The 20,072-nt window shown below is 50.2% G+C and overlaps 1 protein-coding gene across 10 annotated transcripts in view; it reads right to left on the bottom strand.

Annotated features, from left to right (window-relative positions):
* Positions 1-20,072, bottom strand: part of TAOK3 (TAO kinase 3) — a 2,703,337-nt gene that overhangs the window by 1,177,076 nt on the left and 1,506,189 nt on the right. The window lies entirely within an intron of this gene.

Here is a 20,072-nt window from a genome sequence, read left to right as displayed (position 1 = left end):
ATCGAAGAAATTCATATTATCATTATACTAACTCCTGACAGACATAGCAAGACAGACCTAATGGCCCTACATGCGTAAATGGGAAGCTGCTATGGAATCCTCCATCCTGACAGAGAAATAGGAATACCTTAGAGGGAACATCCCAAAGCTTAAGCGCTCCATTTAAATAAGGGAAATGTGGTCTAAAGAAATGATGCAATGGCACTATACTCAGGAAGTAATGCACTCCATTGTTCCCAACACATCTCCCATATGCTGGCGCAAATGTTCTGGGCTTGTATATGGTGGGGATGTCCATAAATCAAAACACTTTTGAGAAAGAGGATTAGCTGCCCAACTGAGGGCGATGTTCAGCACAGAAAGAGGGATGGGGCTGTGAAAATGAAGTGCAGCTTATGTGATCCAGCTAACACTCCGCAATCCAAAGTGCAATTATAGACTTTTATGATTGTGCTCATATCTGCATGGTTGGCAATTGCGCAAAAAATGGAAACATGATCTAGTCCCAACAGAATTCGACTGGCACCTAAAAATCTGGAACTTTGTATCCCTGTAGTGGGTGACATATAGTTCACAGGGAGACCAGATGGCTTTCAGGAAAGACTGGGTTCCAGTGTTGACACACCTATAAAGCAACTTTAATGCCCAGTGGTGCCCACACAGGTTACGTATCCTGGACATTATGTAGAGCAACTTGGTAACACTAAAGTAGGGACAATAGATGTCTGGCGAGACCCTCAGCGATCTCGGGATGAAGGAGAGTGGGACTGGAGGAACAAGGGGTGGGAAAGAGGGTGGGGGAGAGGGGAGAAGTTTAATACACTATTGTTAGTACAAAATACCAATACAAATAGGTTTTAAGAAAAAAAGAAGTAGCAAAAATGATTGATCAATTGATTGATTTGTTATTTATTATGCGCCTACACATCAGTGTTTTAAGGTGCAACCAGGCAAGGGAGGGGAAACAAACGGAGGACAAGACAAGCAAACAATCTTACTTGGCCTACTGTCCTTTTGATCGTGCGTGTGAGCAACACGAAGTGCACGGGGCGGGTACAGGTGAAAGTGCACTCAGAGCAGCAGGGCCCCGAGTTAAGTGCAAGGAAGGCTGGGACTACAGGGGGCAATCCCAGCCCGGTAGTGCAAGGTTAGCCAAGCAGCAGTGCAAGGTGGGTCAGGCGACAAATGCAGGGGGACTGGTCAGGGGGGCCTGGTGTCCTATAAGACTCAGAGGACACTGTGCAGCCTATCAGCAGATGCAGCGGGAGCAAGGGAAGGTTAGCAGAGCAGAGCGAGCTAGAAAGAAGAGAAGTAAAGGAATTTCTTGAGGAGCTTCTGGAACTTCAGGAGAACCGGCTCAAGGCGGAGAGAGGCAGGGAGGCCATTCCAGAGGGAGGCATCTACAGAGGTGAGTGATCGACCCCCCATTCTATGCTTGGAGAAGCAATCCACCTGCCGAGTATTACAAGTAGACAAGTGGAAGCACAACGAGGAAGGTACTTAGGAAGAGAGAGTTGAAGGTAGTGAGGGCCACAGCCCAGAAAGCCTTGTGGTCGATGCAGATGGTTTTAAACTTGATCCTTGCAGACACCGGGAGCCAGTGGAGGGATTTCAGGGCCTGAGAGAAGCAGTCCCTGGGCTTGAGGCCAAGGATAAGTCTCACGGTCATGTTCTGGTTGAGTGGAAGAGGGCAGAGAGTAGAGTTAGGCAGATTCAGAAAGAGGCTGTTGCAGAAGTCCAACCTAGAGAGAACCAGGGCTCTGGAGACAGTGAGCTTCTGGGGGGAAGGTGAGACAAGGGAGAATAACTCTGAGGAGGTACAGCTGGAAATGGGCCTTCTGGCAAGCTCCATGATGTGTGGAGAGAAGAAAAGAGTGGAGTCGAAGATGACCCCAAGGTTTTTTGCCTCACAAGAGGGAGACAGCAGAGGGCCCAAGGAGGGTGGCCAGAGTGAGAGGCAAAACGGGAGCAGGTGTCCTAATGAGAAGGATCTCAGTCTTACTGGCGTTAGGGCAGAGATCATTAGAGGCGTAGCATACCTGAATAGCAGATAGACAGCCTGGGATGAGCGAGGAGGAGGAGGCCGAGCGCAGCCCGAAAGAGAGCTGTGTCTCATCCGCATAACACTGAAAGTTGGAGAAAGAGGTAAAGATCAGGAGGGCCAAAAGAGCCAGATAGAATTTGAAGAGCCAGGGATAGAGGATAGAGCCCTGGGGAACACCACATGTGGAGAAAGAGGTGGTGGAGAGAAAAGACCCAAGTTTCATCTGGGCAGGTCGGTCCAAGATGAAGGTGGTCAGCCACGCCAGAGTCAGATCTGTGATACCCAGAGTCTCACAGAGAGGAGTAACCTGGATGTTGTGGCTGACTGTCAAAGGCAGAGGAAAGGTTGAGGGGAATGAGGACAGAAGGAGAGCTAGAGTCAAGATTAGGTAGCAGATCTTCATGGATGTTCAGGAATGCAGTTTCCATGCCTCTGGCTGCTCTGAAGCAAAACTGATGGTCATGGACACAACCAACAGATTCAGTGATTCAGTGCGGAGGGTTAGCTGCCAGATAGCCAACTTCTCCAGGGGTTTGCCCAGGAAAGGAGTGATCGAGATCGGGCAATAGTTTGCCGGAATGGAGGGGTCGGAAGAAGACTTTGTTAGTAGGGGGTGCACAAGGGAGTGCACAAGGGGTGCTCAAGGGAAAGATCCAGTGGCGAAGGATTGATTACAGAAATGCGCCAAAGCTGGAGCGAAAGAACCAATGTTGTCCTTAAGGGTTCTGGAGGAGCAAGGGGGTCACCTGTTCGGATGAGACTTTCATAAACCGGACATGTCTGGAAACATCATCAGGTATTGGAGGAGAGAGGGAGAGGGGGCGGGGGAGGCCAAGGAGGGCCTAAGAGAGGGAGAGAGAAGAGGAGCGTGCGGACAGGATGTTCCGGGTTTTAGTGGTGAAATGAGAATCCAAAGTCATGCAGAGGGCGTGGGTAGGCATAGAGGCGGTAGATACTAGAGTAGGAATGGCCAGCTCCTTACAGATTTTGAAAAGTTCAGCTGTGTTGTTAGAGGCCGCAGAGATACGGGCTTGAATACGGACCCTCTTCTTAGAGAGGATGAAGTGTCTGTATTGCCTTTGGAGCAGGCGACAGGCAAGTTTAGGGTGCACCAGAAGCACCCCACTTCCGTTCATCCACACTGCACTTGGGTTTCAGAGTGGCCAGATCTTAGTCATACCGAGAGTTGCACTTGGTGGCAGGCTTCAGGCGGGACCCCCATGACAGAGGCTATGATATCCAGAGTGTTAGGGATGGAAAGATGAAGGTTGTAAAGGGCTGTGTCAGGGTGGGAGTCAACTGCAGGAGTAGGGTGGGGGAGAGAAAGTGGAGGCAAAAGGCCACAAACACTCACTTCATAGGTCCAATTACTGCAAAGGAAGGTGGCAGTGCTGGGTGTGCCTTTGCCAAGGGGACAGGAAGCTTCAAGTGAAAAGAAAGAAAAAAGTGATCAGTCCAGGGGAGAGGAATATTGAGAGGATTAGAGAGGGGGCTATCTAACGAGATGACAAAATCCAAGATGTGTCCAGCAGAGTTAGTCGGACCAGAGGGTTGAAATTAAAGTTACTAACTATAATGACTACAGTACTCCTAAGTCCATGGTCCCCTTTCCCCCATCCTTGTGGGCGTCCCCCAACATGGGGACGTTACGAGAACCTTTGGCAGTGAAAAATTGAGCTTCCCCTTTAAACCTAATATAGCGCTTCGGGGCGAAGCCTCGGGCGTGTGAATGCCCCGCTGATGCCCCACCCTCCGGCGTCTCACCTCAGTCCCCTTTGAACACATCAGACGCTTAAATACCTGGCTACACGTATACATATTATCCCTTAGCATACTATGGAGACTTATGAGGAAAGGGGACTATGTACTATGTACTATGGACTAGGAGTAGCCTAGTCACTACAGTGAGAACCTTTAATTACTTATACGTCCAGTCACCTTTCCTATAACCTGTGCGTGAATCCACCAAACAAGAAACATAAGGTAAGATGAGCTAACCTGCCTCATATCTAGGACGAAGCAAAGAAACCACCTGACCAAATTCTGCATCGCGCCTGGAGCTGGTGTCTGGTGATTAGTGCTTGCAGAAGGCCGACGGAGTGGCCCAAGTAGCCGCATTGCTGATGACATCCCAAGAAGCAGGTCTCTGAAACGCAACGGCCGTGGCCTCGGCTCAGACCGCATGAGCATGAATCCCCTCAGGAACAGGTTTTCTCATAGCTGTATAGGCCTCCAAAATAGCCTGAACCATCCAACGGGCGATGGAAGTCTTGGAACCGTGTGAGCCGGGGAGGAGCCCCAAAAGTCAACAACAATGCCTCAGACTTCCTGAAGGATTTTGTCCGAGAGAAATACAATTTGAGGACCCTCTTGAGGTCCAAGGAATGTAGGGCCCTCTCTGCCTCTGACTGGGGGTTCTGGAAGAACACTGCAAGGCAGATATATTGATTCAGATGAAATGGAGAGACCGCGTTGGGCAGGAAATGTGGGTGATTGCACAAGATGATCTTGTCTTTGTGAAAAGTGGTGAAGGGTTCGTACAAAGACGACACCTGCAGCTCACTAACCTTGCATGTACACAGGTGAGAGCCACCAATAAAACAGTCTTTAGTATCACCAGGCTGATCGGCTCGAAAGGCCTGCGTTGCAAAGCTGCCAAAACCACATTGAGGTCCCAGACCGGATGCAGCCAGTGCACCGGCGGAAAAAGCCTTCACAACCCTTTAAGGTGGGCCTTATCCACCGGGTTGGCCGCCGCAAACACATGCTCAGGGGAATTCTTGTAAGCTCCGATGGCCGCCAAATACGTGCGGCAAGTATCCACCTGAACTCCAGAATGAGCCAAGGGTGCTGAAAATGCCAAAAGGTCATCCAGTGGACAGGTGACAGAGTCCAGACCCTTGTAGCAAGCCGAATGGAAGAACCTAGTCCATTTGCTTTTTTAATGGGACCGAGCCAAGCTTGCCTCCTGGCCTGCTGAATGATGTTCCAGTTGTCATCTGAAAATTGAGCATGCTGAAGCCTCCGCTGATCACAAGTCAGGCTGCTAGAGCCAGTTTGGCGGGGTCCAGATGGTACACTGCCCTGCCCTGGCAGGATCAGGAAGCCCCTGCTGGGGATAGGAAGACAGACGGGACCCTGGGAGCACAACTGCAGCAGATACAAAAAACAGGCCAGTGGGGGTGCAACCAGGATGAGGCTGCAGCCCACAGTGGCCCGGAACTTGCAGAGAGTCCACTGGAGCAGAGGGGTGGGCGGGAAGACTTAACACCTTCGGTTGTGCCAGCAGAGCTGCAAGGCGTCTCCTAGTGACACCGACCATGACCTGCCCATGAGACAATCTAGGGACACTTAACATTCAGGGAACAGGCAAACAAATCCAGGTCCGCAAACCCCCAACGCTGGAACAGGGGCAACAAGGAGTCACTGTGCAACTCTCACTCTTAATTGTTGAACCCCAAGCAACTCAGCAGATCCACTTCGGCATTGCTGTGCTTCGGGCGACCTGTCAGACCTCTGCGTACCGTGGTCTCTGAAACGCTTGAAACCAGAGAAGATTCGGGGTTTGAACTCGGTCAAACCCTGGGGTGGAGGGAAGGATTCCCGACTGGGCTTTGTCAGGATGGCCAAGGACTTGGCGGTTTGAGGGGAGGTTTACTTTTTCGTCATCGGTGGACAAATGAAAAATGTCCACGCCCTTAAAGGGTGGATCTAGGATCCGGTCCTGCACATTAGATGAAGTTTGTGGCATGTATCCAGGCCGTCCTTCTCATCTCGGCCCCAAGATACAATCCTCTTGTGTCAATGTGGGAGACTGAAGACTCCATGGGGAGCTGCGCAATGGCCGGGATCTGCCTGACCGACCTTGAAGGAGGCTTGTTTGTCCGAAGGGAGGTGGGGAAGAAATTCCCTGAGCTCCCGCCACAGCTTTTGGTTAGCCACGACAAAGAGGGTGTCCACGTTGACCTGCTGCAGATGCAGTCCTGAGATGGAGTAACAGTGCTTTCCCAAGGACTTTGTCCTTTTTGGAGAGGCAACTCCCATGGAGGAAGACAATGAAGACGATGGCTTAGAACATAAGGAGGCTGCAGCCACAACAGATGAATGGGGCTGCAGGTGGGAGGCAAGAAGGATTGGCTCCCCGCCCGTCAGCCTAAACCTATGGTCCAATTTCTTGTTCATCTGTGCTTTGGCCATGGGCTTCTCCTAGACCTTCTGTGCCACCTGCAGCACGTCCTTCTGGAGCGCAATGCCCGACTGGCTCATGGTGCGTTTCCCCAAGACCTCTGGAAGAGCAATACCCAAGAACTCCACCAGGTCCTGGAAAAGGTCATGAAAGGCCATAACGGATGCCGAGGGTTCATTGCCCTGGGCGTCATCGCCCCCTCAACCCTCATTTTGACAGGCCGAGGGGAATCCGGGCCCTGGGGCACAAGTGCTGGCGGGGTCCCCCCAGGTCTGGAGACGCAGCCAGATCCAAGTAGCTCTATTTTTCGCTGCCAAAGGTTCCGGTACCGTCCCCATGTTTGGGGATGCCCACAAGGATGGAGAAAAGGGGATGTTGAGATCCGCTAGGAGGAGAAACTGAGAGATAGGGGAAAGGAGAGAGGAAGTGAGGTCAGCCCATTCAGAGAGGAAGAGGGTGACCTGGCCAGGTGGCCTGTAGACATTGGCCAATGTCAGAGAGAGGGCAGGCACAATTGAGAGCCTACAGACCAGGCATTTAAAAGAGAAATTTGTCTGAGTGGGAATGGTGGAAGCAGGGATCCACTCAGGAAAGATCAGAGCCACTCCGCCTCCTCCACCTATTGTGTCTGGGCTCGGAGAGGATCTTCTAGTCCTCATGGAGGAGTGTGACAAACCTCCTCCATGTCTGCATGTCACTGCATGCCTCTGTAAGAGCAAGAACTACCAGGTACAGAAGTTCAAGGAGGTGGCAGATGTCAGAGGAGTGTGACAGCAGAGCGAGAGTTGAGAGTAGGCACGTGGAGCAGCTCTCCACTTTTGAAAGACTTCTGGGGTGGGATGCAGGGGAGGGGAGTACCCATCGTAGGTGGCTGAGGATCAAGAGGTGGATGGAGGAAGCGGCAGGGGAGCCAGAGAGGTAGTGGAAGGCAAGGGAGCCAGAGAGGACCGCGACGGAGGTGGCTGAGGAGCCAGAGAGGTAGTAGATGGCATTTATAGCCAGAGCAGTAGAAGAAGGAGGTGGCAGAGGAGCCAGAGAAGTGGCAGCAGGAATCCCAGGAGGAGATTTGGGAGACGTCTATAAAATAGTAAGAGATTGTAGATTGGGCTGAGGGCCCTGGACTATGACGATGCAGTTTAGATAGACTGATGAACTAGTGGATGAGAGAAGGGAGAGAAATGTGAGGAGAGGTAGTAGGATGAGTCTTAGCTAGGAACGTGGCAGTATCGAAGTCTGATAGAAGAGAAAGAGAGGAGAGCGAGGGCTGGGGAGGAAAATTAAGTGGTGGGATTGGGGGGGCACACAAGTGGAGCATGGGAGATGGACTGTAGAAGGAAATAAGTTGGCAACTTCAGAAGTATTGCATTGTAGTAGTCATTTATATGGTGCCTTTTCCCATTTGTATGGCCTCAGCACGCTTTGTGATAGGAATGACCTAGGGGGATGAAGTCCAGGTATGGAAAGTTCTGAGAGGAGGCTTAAGATGCATGTGTGCATTTGGCCATGATTAGGACCTAGGAGAGCTGGCTAGCCTCCAGTAAGCAACCCAAGGGATCAGGCACATGGGAGGTGTGCTGAGGGAGGTCAAGACTGAGCACTATTGCAGAAGACTCGATATGTACCCAGCTAGACTGAATTTTTTGTACGTTGTCGCTGTATTCTAATGGCGGAGGTGTTGAGGCAAGTCTAGTGTTTCAGTGCAAAGAGGTTAAGTGGCCAGCTGGACCGAATTTGTCCGTTGTAGCTGCATTCTAGAGTGCGTGGATGGATAGTCCTGCCTGTGGCAGATGTCTATCGAAGTCGTGCGTTTATACATACCTTAAGCTCAAATGGAGCTTATCTTTGATTTTGCTGAGTTATCAGACCTTCTGTGGGGTAGAAAAAGCCAGCTACCTTTGTAGATCTTTCTAGGCACTATGGACAGGGTACTTAAGTCTACAAAGTGCAATAGGCCGGTTGTCCAAGAACATGTTCTAGGGAGGACAGACAGGCTACCATAGAAACTAGGCTAATGGGATTCTCTGTGCGCAATAGACAAATTACCTTTATAGTCTTACTACAAATATTCCACGTTCTACAAACGCTACCCAAAGCAGTATAATAAGCGTGATATGAAGGATACATGCATGTGACCACTGTGCATTACAATGGCTAACTTAAGCAATAATAAGTGCAATGGAGGTTACCAACATATATCTTCGTGCGTCATGGGCGGGCTACACATTGTAGCCGTAAATGCTCTAAGTGTACCACATGTGTTAACCTGCATGTGCATTCTTCTAGTTGCAATGCCAGGTTACCCGCATTTCTAGGAACAACCCCATGGCTGTCCATACAGGTATTGTAAGCGGGCTAATATCAAACAGACAGGTCCAGTACCAAGGCCCCAAAGCAGTGGAAAAGTAAACTGAAGTATTAAGAGGAGAGGTTGAACAGGGATCAGGCCTGAGGAGTTTGTTACAATATGATGGAGAAGTTGAAACAGATGCTTAATGCGAGAAGGTAAAGACAGAGCAAGACCAGAAAAGTAGTGTTTTTTTTGTGGCAAGTAAGGAAGAATCATAGAAGGAATGGCGAGAGGAAAGAGAAAGGTGGCAAACAAGTACAGCTGTAATCTGGAAGAAAAAGCAAAAAAGGGAATGTGCATACGGATGCGGTTTCCCCATGTGTAATGTGCAGTCTCAGTTGTTCAACATTGCTGTCCTTATATGCAAAGGCTAGCCTCAAATACCCCAGAAATACCTTTTACTTTAAGTGAATGCCCCATTTTCAATGTAGAATTTGCCATATACAATGTGCAACTGCAGTACTTAAACCTTCCTGTTGGGGACCTTAACATCCATCTTCATTCTCCCGACTCCTCTGGTCCTATCTGCAACCTATGCAACTCTCTCTCTCTCTCTCTCTCTCTCTCTCTCTCTCTCTCTCTCTCTCTCTCTCTCCACGCTACCTTCTTATCCGACGCACACCGCTGGCCACACCTTGGATGCTCTTATCTCCACAGACATCCCCCTCTCTATTCCTCTCACTACCTCACTCTCCTGGACCGATCACTCTCTTCTCACTTGAAACTCTCTTCCCCTTTAGCAAAGGCACGGCCTGCATTGCCTCCTGCCTACAAGGTCCGACCCATGAAAAGAGTGACAGTGGCTGCCTTTGCCTCCACCTACTCTCCTCCTTCTACTCCCGCGGCTAACTCCCACCCTGACACAGCCCTCTCTAACTTTCACCTATCCATTTCCAACACTCTTGACATTCTTGCCCCTGTCATGAGGGTCCGTCTGAAGCCTTCCAAAAAGTGCAACTCTTGGTACGACTCCGATCTTGCTGTTCTTAAACGAAATTGCAGAGCAGCGGAACGGAAATGGGCAACTTCAGGTGCACCATCTGACAAACTGGTCTTCCACCATAGACTCTGCATCTACTCCAAGAAAAGAGTCTATATCCAAGTCTACATCTCTGCAAGGAAATGGCCAATCCTACTGCCTCGTCCTCTACTGCACCCACCCTGGCCCACTTCACCGCCAAAACACAGGACATCGTGTCCACGATCTCCTCCGCACCTTGTCCTGCACACACATCCTTGTCCTGCAGACACATCTCCTGTGCCTCCCTGGTCACTCCCCCCTGTGCTAACTCATCTCTCCCCCCTCTTTACTGTAACACCTGATGAGGTCTCTAAACAAGTCTGGTCTATGAAAGCCTCTTTCAAACAGGTTGACCCATGCCCTGCTAAAACCATCAAGGACAACATTGATTATCTTGCTCCAGCCCTGGCTGCCCTCTACAACCTCTCTTTTGCCACTGGAGTCTTCCCCACTTCTCCCAAGCACTCTCTTGTGCACCTTCTGCTCAAAAAACCTCTGCCAACCCTACTATTCCAGCAAACTATCGCCCGATCTCGATCACTCCTTTGCTGGGTAAACTCCTTATTGAAGTTGTCTGCCTCTCAGTTTACCCTCCACACTGAATCTGTTGGTTGTCTCCATGATCATCAGTCTGGCTTTAGAGCATCCAGAGGCAACGGAACTGCTCTTCTGAACACTGATGAAGACCTACTCTCAAATCTCGTCTTCGTGATACCCTGGGCATCACAGATCAGGCCCCGGCGAAGCTTGCCTCCTTTCTTTCTGACCGTCCTTCCCAGGTGGAACATGGTTCCACCTCTCCTCAATCACTCTCTCTTCTTGTGGTGTCCCCCAGGGATCTAATCTATCCCCATGGTTCTTCAATGTCTACATGACCTCTCTGGCCCACAGGCTTTCTACCTTCACCTTGAACTTTCAGTGTTATGCGGATAACACGCAGCTCTCATTCAGGATACCCTCTGCCTCTTCCTCCTCCAAGCTAATTCGTGCTGCAAATGATCTTCGCAGCAAGGCCAGTAAGACAGAGATTGCCCTCATTGGGACCCCTGCTCCCACTTTCACTCTGGCCGGCCTCCCTTGGCCCTACGCCCCTACATGCCAGTGAGGCAAAAGGTCTGGGGTCATCTTCGACTACACGCTTTCCTTCTGAGAATCTCCAAAAAGTCCCACTACGAGCTGCACCTCCTCAGAGGTATTCTACCTTTTGTCACTTTCCCCAAAGGCTCACCATCTCCAGAGCCTGGTTCTCTCTAGTAGTCTGCAACAGCCTCTTTCTCAATCTTCCTGCTTCCACTCTCCGCCCTCTACAACTCATCCAGAAAAGAAGCGCAAGACTTACCATTGCCCTCAAGCCCAGGGACCATATCTCTCTGGTGCTGAAATCCCTCCACTGGCTCGCCCATGGCTGCAAGGATCAAGTTCAAGACCCTCTGCATAGTCCACAAGGCTTTCCGGGGCAGGGCCTGCACCATCTACAATGTTCTCTCCCTAAACACTGCCCTCCACTCTGCTTCCTCCAACTCTCTGCAGGTGAGACGTTTTTCCAAACAGAGACTTGGGGGTAGATCCTTATCCTCCACAGGTGCCTCCCCTGGAACAGCCTACCTCTGTCTTGAGCCAGAGCTGCTTAAGTTGGGGAAACGTTTCAAGATCTTCTCTTCCTCACTTCCTCTCCCCTGCCAACCTCCCTTCTTTTCTCTGCTGCTTCCTTCCTCCTTCTCTACCCTAACCCTGCTCAGTTTTGCTGACTCGGCGCCTGGTTCACCTCCAGAGCGTCTCAGGTCCCAGGCTCCCCCACCAGTCTTTGCATTTGCCTCTGTGCCTCTGTACTTTGCTCAGCACTACTGCACTTCCGGTATACGTTCCATGAGAGGGGTAAACTCTCTGCACTTAACCCAGGGCACTACTGGACTGGGCGCACTTGTTCCACCATCCCCATCCCTCACACTTCCGTATGCATACCTGCATGACCTGTATGCACTAGGCCTAGTAAGAACATTTGTCCTGTCCTCCCTGTATGTTCTCCCCCCCCTTTTTTCTCTCTCCTCACTCCGTCATGCACTTGCAGTTTCTGAAATATCGTTAAGCCTAGTAAGATATGTTTATTGATTGTATGTTCTTTCCCCTCTCCTCTGCCTTTTCTGTGCCCCCTTCTTGGCATGATCTAGCACTAGTAGAAATGTCGTAAGGTCTAGTATGCTAGTTATTTTTTGGAGTTCGATCATTCGGAAACTTCAAGGCCTATGAATGAGTACTGTATTCCCTTGTTCCCCTCCAGCCTTGAAGCACTTCACTTGTGTATAAGTGCTTTACAAATAAACAATACAATACAAGTGCTAGTCTGGCAAACAGAACTAGGGGGTTGAGCACCAATATTAATATGAATAGTGTGCAATTTGCTCGAATGTTTTTTTTTTTCCTCCGAAGCTGCAAGCATTCTGCAGTGATATTTTTAGGATTTTCTGAGTTCAATCAGATAATCTGGGTATATTTCAAAAGATGTGAAATACCAACAAAGATGTATCCCATAGATAAGTAATTAAACATTTGCTGGAATTGTGTTAGTAGTGTGTTGTGTGGAACAAATGTATAATACAGATGTGAGATTAAGGCGTGTGCCTGTGAAATGGAAGTAATAGCAGTAAAATTGGAAGAGCAATGTGATAATTTGTAAACACTTAGTCATGTATGTTGCGTTCAGTATTGCAAATGTCTGTGATCCAGTTGACGCATCATGTTGGAGTTGCAGTTATTACTTTCAGTACAGGGATATTATCTAATGCTGATACAGAGGACCAAAACAGAGGAGCATGACCATAGGTTTGGGGAACCAGGACTTGAGTAACAGAAGAGGCTGTGTGTGAGGATGTCATTGATAAGTGGTAGCGGCCAAATGTTATTATCTGACAAGTGTATGTGAATTTTTAAATGTACCCATCACACTAAGAGGGACACCAAGGTTTATGTTGCGGCAGAGGGGCATCCTGGTTATACATATAAACCAAACCCACTATCTAGGCTCTCTACCTTACCTGTCTATAGCAATTATTGACAAATCATCATCATCAATATGTTGTCACATTTGTACACTCATGGTTTGATCAATCAAGAAAATATCCACAAAAGAGAGTAAATCTCATTAATTCGTACTCTACAAAACATTTTATTGTTTCTATTTTTCTTATAAAAACATAAAAAAATTATAAGTTACTCATCGTAGTTACTAACGTATTCCTAGTTCATAGTCCCCTTTCCACCATACTGCATGGGTATCCCTCGCTAGACACGGGAGACAGAACATTTTTCACCAAGAAAAAATGTTCTCCCCATTTAAATTTAGAGGCGCGTGGGGTGCATGCGCTCCCCTGACTCCGCCCACTGGTGCCAAACCTCAGTCCCCATTTGTTTTATTTATTTTTATTTTTGTATTTATATAGCGCACAAAGCCAAGAGGCATCCAGGCGCTTCTAGCTTAAGAATTCAGTTACAGATAAGTGCTTGAGAAAACAATTTTAAAAAGGTTTCAGATTGGACATACATCCAGAGTGCATACAGTCTATGAAAAGCTAACCTTTTGTGAGCTGCATCTAAATTGAATACAAATACATGATAGGTAGTAGCATATACAAAGTAGGAAAAAACGTGCCTCTTGTTGCGGGGAGCTGCATCTAAAATGCATACATAGGACATGATAAATGGTGGCATATACAAAATAGGAAAACTCACCTCTTGTTAATGGGAGCTACAACTACATTTCATACATTAGACATGATAGGTGGTGGCATATACAAAATAGGAAAACTTGCTTCTTGTTGCGTGGAGCTACATCTAAAATGCATACAATAGGACATGACAGGCGGTGGCAAATGCAGTCTAGGAGAAGTCTCGGCTTATGTAAAGGCGAGCTGCAAAGTTGCAGACGCTATAGCAAAACTTGAGTTGGAAAATGGATAGGTGCCATGCGAGTATAAACTGGAATATGGTCTTCAGGCAAAGGTCCATGACCGGCAGGCTAGACAGGGAAGGCTACAATATGAGAAAGATGGAAGGGCCATAGTGGAATTGTGGAGAGGGGCTATGCCAGTCAAGCAGAGGTAGTAGAGTATCGCGGAAGCGGGACTACCAGAGAACACACTAAAACTCATATAGCTACTGCGGTAGGATAGTGCAGTAATAGGTGAAGGGGAAGCAGATCCGACTAGTGATGAAGCACTCGGCTGAGGCAGACAAGCTTACTGAGGCATAGGAGAACAGATACAGTATCGCAGATACCAGTAACGACATTAATGTTGAAAACACAATGACTAGTCGAACAGTCACTTGGAATACTAGAGGCATTGCGACAGGATAAGGCTGTAAACTTGATAACAATGAACAGCTGAAGAGTGCGGCAGTCCGGGAAGCACTGTGGGTAAGCACATGAGTTTGCAGTTCAGGAGGAATGTTAGGTGAGCCCTGCATGGTACATGAGCTCTAGAGATGTGTGATAAGAAGGTTGTATTCAGCAGCAGGATCACACACAAGGCAGGAACAGTAGAGATAGGGATGATGAAAGAGAAAGGGGATTGAAGGGGGATAGGGCGAGCTTAGGCCCATGGAACAGGTACATTTGCAAGGTCCATGTGTGACAATGTGTACCTCTTAGCTGGGGAATATGCAGGGTCAAAGAGGATAGAAGAATAGATGCCTAGAACAAACAAAATAGACAATAGCACTGTGCCAGATAGCCATGGAGTAGACAGGGAAGAGACAGGGCCTTAACCACACAGGCTTTTAATACCGGGCACGGCTTCGCCTCATCCGGTTCACAGTATTTGTTGTAAATCCCAGCCAATCAGGTGGCTCCATTGGCCGATGTGCCTCTCTTTCTCCAGGCATCACGGGAGGCTACTCAGTTGCAAAAAGGTGGTGCCCAGTTATGAAGAGGTCGCAGAGTCTGCAATAGAATGCAAGAGCTGCAGACTGGGCCCACGATGGTCAGGGGCACATCCTACAGCAGGGCACACTATCAAGAGAGCACACTACCATTGGTGCGTCGACAATATTACCATTGCCTAATGACACCACTTTTATTAGGGGGGAGGATGGTGGGACATATGGAGGAGAGGGGACTCCATACTGCTTGGGCAATTACAAATTAATGTAGCCCCAGGGTGGAGAGGTGACCCTACTTAAGAAAACAAGTTCCTTAATACTGCCTGTCCTAAAACCGCATCTGCCCTGGAGCCGGCATCCAAACAGTAGTGCTAGCAAAAGGCCGAAGGAGTGGTCCACGTAGTCGCTGTGCTGATGACCTGCCATGAGACATGTCTCTGGAATGCAACCCCTGTTTGGCCTTGGCTCCAACAGCGTGGGCATGCATGTTAGCTGGAAGTGGTTTGTGCTGCCCCTCGTAGTCCTCCTTGATGGTCGAAACCACCCACCTTGCTATAGAGGCCTTGGAAGCCTGATAACCTGGCTTTGACCCTCCCGAAGATGACAAAGAGAGCGTCTGACTTGCTGAAGATCTTGATACTGTTCAGATAGAATTTCAGAGCACGCCTGACATCAAGACAGTGCAAGACCCTTTGAGCATCGTCCTTAGGATCCGCAAAAAAAGTAGGTAAGGCTCGCCTCATTTAAATGGAAAGAAGACACTACTTTAGGTAGGGACGCAGGTTGCGTTCTCAAGACCATCTAATCTCTGTGAAAAGTAGTGTAAGGTTCTGAAGCCACTAGTCCCTGGATTTCGCCAAGACCCACCAGGAGAGCTGTTTTAATGGGGACAAGCATGATGTCCGCGGACGCCATTGCTTCAAAAGGTTTGTGGACAAGGGCGTCCAACACTACGTTGAGGTCCCACATCGGGTGTGGTTTCTTGAAAGGCGGGTAGAGCTTGGTGAGGCCCACCAGATGTTGCGTAACCACCAGGTTGGGGGAAGAGAAAACATCCTCCTCAGAGTTTCGGTAGGCTCCTATGGCTGCCAGGTAGGTGCAGCATGTGTCTATTTTCACATCTGTGTGTGCAAGGTGTGCAGTGAGGGAAAGCACAACATCCAACGTGCAAGTAAGCAGGTCAACCTCCTTAGACTCCGCCCAGTGGCACACTCTAGACTATTTACTTTTGTACTGGCTCCTAGGAGCTTTGCTCCTAGCCCCCAGTATGATGTCTAGGTTAGGCTGTGACAGCCGCAGATGCTTTAGTGTGACCTGCTCAGGAACCACCCAGCGAGGGCTCAATTATGCGGGCGGGGTGGATGACCCTGCCCCCCTGTTACGATAGAAGGTGAGCTGGGCCCAATGGCAGGTGAATGGGAAGCTCGTCCGAGAGGCTGAGCAGCTTCGAAAAGCATATGCCGTCATGCGGTTCCACTGTATCTGATAGGCATCGCCCAGGGAGCCGGGGCCCTGTCCCTACCAAGACACGAACTGCGGGTACTTCTTGTTGTACCAGGTGGAGAATAGATCCAGCTGAGGCTGCCCCAACCTGCTGAAGATCCCCAGCAGGACCTGATTGTTCAATTGCCATTCGTAATTGTCCGCTCCCAGTCTGCTAAGCCTGTCCGCCTCCAGGTTGGACTCCCCTGGGAGGTGGATTGCGCTCTAGTAAATGATGTTCTCCAGGGCCCACTCCCACATGCTGACCGCTAAGCTGCACGGGGGGAGGGACCTTGTGCCACCCTGTTTGTTGATGTAATACATGCTGGTGGAATTGTCAGTTTGAATGAGGATCGCCTTGCCTCTGATAAGCGGCAGAAACGCTTTGAGAGCGAGCCAGATAGCTTTCAGCTATAGCCAATTAATATGGGCCTCTTGCTCCTGGAGGGACCAGACTGCATGCACGCTGTGGTTGTCCAGGGTAGCGCCCTAGCCTTCCAGGGAGGAATCTGTGGTGATGGTCACTTGCGGTGCTGCTTGCCGGAAAGGCCTGCCTGTCCACAGGTTGCAGTCCGTGGACCACCAGACAAGGTCCTGGTGGAGAAAGGGAGGGATGCTGACAAGCTCCGCTTGGGAGCCCCGCTCCTGATTTCATGAGGCTGCGAAGTGCAGCTGCAAACTCCTCATCTTGAGCCTCGTGTGAGGCACTGCAAGTTGGAACACCGCTATGATACCCAATAGATGCTGGTGCCACCAGGTTGAGGTCACCTCTCTGCTGAGAAAATAACCTGTGCCCCTCTTGATGGCTATGATCTTGTCCTGCAAGGGGAAAATCTCTCTGAGCTTGTGTCCCAGCGGAAGCCCAGAGAAGTCAGGCTCTGCGAAGGCTGCAACTGAGACTTCTTGAGATTGATGGAAAATCCCAGTTCGTGAAGTGTGTTCATAAGTGGGGAGGAAGTGTGGTGAACAGTCTCCGGGGATCTCGCCCAGACGAGCCAGTCGTCCAGGTACGGGTAGACATGGTGACCTTGGGCCCTGAGAAGAGTTGCCACATCATTCATAAGTCTGGTAAAGATCCTGGGGGCTGAGTTGAGGCAGTGTGGTAGAACCTTGTATTGAAAATGGAAGCAGATGATCCTGAAGCATAAAAAGGATCAGTGAGTCTGCCAAATTGGGACGTGTAGATACGCGTACTTCAGATCCAGAGAGCACATCCAGTCTCCCCTGCATAGTGTCTCCACAATCAGCGCTGACGTAACCATCTTGAATTTTTGAAGAGGGAGGGAGAGGTTCAGGGGTGGAAAGGTCCAACACAACTCTCAGGCCAGCCTGGCTCTTCTTTTGTATGGTGAAATTCCTGGAGGAGAAGCCCAAGGGTCGCTGGGAGGCTGGGACTTCTTCCACTACCTGCCTCTCTACGAGCGAACGAATTTGCGCCAACAGAGTTGCCATCCCAATCTGTGGGAGGGGAGGAGAGAGGAATCGGTAGATGGTACCCCGTGGACACTACGGATAGGATCCAGGGGTCTGCAAACTTCTGACGCCAAGATTGTGCGTGAAGTCAAGCCTGCCCCCACCAGAGACACGTGGGTCCGAAGGGGCACATCAAGCCTTCTTTCCCTCTGAGGCTGGATCAGAGGAGGGGGACTGAAAGAAGCCCTTGCCCCCCCCCCCCCTTCTGCTGCTTGCGCCAGTGCTGACTCGGAGAACGGTCAGGCTGTCTCGACCTGCGTTCCTGGAAGCCTCAGAACCCACCAAAAGCCCGTCCCTTGTCAGAGCATCGATGCGACTGGGTGTAGGCCTTGGGCATGGGCTTTGTGAGGATAAAGACTTTGCGGTTTGGGAACTGTTTTTATTCTTGTGTAGCTCCTCATCATGTCCGTGGACTCCATGTCGTCCTGGGCCACTATTTTAGATTCTGCTAGCCCCGTCTTGAAACGTGCCTGGCTCTGCACGAGAAGGTCTGGAAGGAAGTCAGCTATTTCCTGCCAAAGCCTCTGATTAACGGCTGCCAGCATGGTGTCCGTGTTGGATTGACGCAGGTGCATAGAGGCATTGGAATAAACCTTCTTTCCATAAGCCTCCAAGATCCTCTCCTCGTTGCCTAGAAGCTTGGAGTAGAGTGACGCTGCAGCGATCACCGAAGAGTGCGGTTGAGGGTGCACCGACAGTAAGAGTGGATCCCCCCCTTCAATTGCCTATACTTGCCGTTGAGGTGCCGATTGACAGGCTGGGCCGAATGGGGTTTCAGCCATCCCTTTTTGACCAATGCGACAATGTCCTTCTGCATCGGGATTCCCGTTCTAGCGGGGGCGTAGAGTGAGGACCTCAGCCAGCACCCTCGCCTCTAGTTGTTCCACCCCGGGTTGTGGAAGCCCTAAGTATTCGGCAAAACCATAGAGCCGTTGGTGAAAGGCCTTGGCTGAGGATGGCATGTCGGGGTGCTCCTCATCGGTGTCCACTAGGGTGTCCGGCTGGGCCGATGCGGGTGGAGGAGTGCTCGGCCCCCGAAGGCTGAGGTGTGAGGACCGGAGCCGGTGGCTGCTGTGGAGGCTAGTGCAGAACCACCTGAACTGTGGGAGGCAGGGGAGCCAGAATCGAAGGACACAGCATGGGCAGCAGGGGCTGCGCAGGGGCCTGCAGCGCTGGAGCCATAGCAGGAATTACCATAGAGGCTGGCGGTGGAACCGGGGGGAGCATGTCCCTGATCACATCCCGGAGGATGGCCCCCATCTGAGGAGATCTGATGAGCGTCAGGAACTATTAAAAAACCTGTCCTCACAGGATGGAGGGGTGGTAGGTCGTATTGACGGAGTAGCAGGCGGCTACTGGGGCCTGTGCGTACTCTGCCTTGCCGGTTGCGGTGTAAAGCTGCCCTAAAATGCTGAAGGATAAGCTGTAGGCCATGTACCTGGTAAAGACTAGTCCCACCTTGAAATTCTTTCTCCCACCTGCTCTGCACCAGGGGGTAGTATCGGACGAGCGGCCATTTTGTCTGGAACGGTGGCCATTATGTCGGGCTGTATGCCACGTGTCGACGTCGTGGTGCTTGCCTCGCTGAGCCCGGCCTCCTCCAGGACTCTTGGCAGTGGAGCTTGAGGCCTACAAAGCACCTCAGAACGAGGCTTGGTAGGCGTATTGCCCTCAGCTGTGTCATCAGTAGTGCTGTGTAAAGGCGCCCCCTCAGACATCTGTCCAGTACTAGGGCGTAGCCCCTCGGATGGACACCCGGGAAAAGAACCTTGAGGTCCCTCAGCACTGTCCCCGGAAGGATCTAACAAACCCTCGCCTCGCGGCCGGTAGCTGAAGCAGCATCGGAACCTGTGCTGGTGCGAGAACCTGACTGGTCCCTCCCGCTTGGACATTTCCGTGGGAAGGAGTCGACCTTGCTGTGTGCTATGGAAAACAGCGGCCCTACCTTGGGCCTTAACTTGTGTTTGACAAAGTCCTTCAAGTCCTCTGGAAGCGACTTCTCAAAGAGCTCCCTCCTCGACATGCGTCGGAGAGGAGCGTGGCGCCAGAGGACTGAGTACCTGATTAAGACCAAAAAACAGAAGACAAAAGACAGTATTCAGGGAAGAGCACGTGGAATTACAAGGCCGAAGCCAAACCCAGGAGCGCTGGTGAAAGTGGTCCGTTCCCGTCGACACGGAAAAGGGGACTGAGGAGTGCCGCCAGTGGGTAGAGTCATGGGAGCGCATGTTCCCAGGGCCATGCCCCCGCGTGGAAGGTTTTTTTCTGGTGAAAAAGGTTCTGTCTTCCGTCCCTAGGGAGGGACGCCCATGCAGTATGGATGAAAGGGGACAGGACGTAGGAGTATATAAAGTGTTGTGTGCACCCCCATAAAGTGACTTGTGCAAAACATCATTAACAATTATTTCTTTTCACTATATACAAACATGATTCAAGTTCCAACTGTTTGCGTAACATGTTTCGTTCCATACAAAACATTTAGAACATTTTTGGAACTTCTTCAAGGGATTTACATACACTCCTATCTATAAAGCGGCACAGATCAGTATAACACAATATTCCAAACACGTGGACAAATACAATTCTCTTAGTGCTGCTTGACACATGCACCATGTGAGCGGATTCAATAATCGAAATGTCTTTT

Source organism: Ambystoma mexicanum, chromosome 10 (genome assembly GCF_040938575.1).
Source record: "Ambystoma mexicanum isolate Mex_15411 chromosome 10, UKY_AmexF1_1, whole genome shotgun sequence".
In the NCBI taxonomy this organism is placed as follows: domain Eukaryota; kingdom Metazoa; phylum Chordata; class Amphibia; order Caudata; family Ambystomatidae; genus Ambystoma; species Ambystoma mexicanum.
This window is presented reverse-complemented; position numbering and strand designations above follow the sequence as displayed.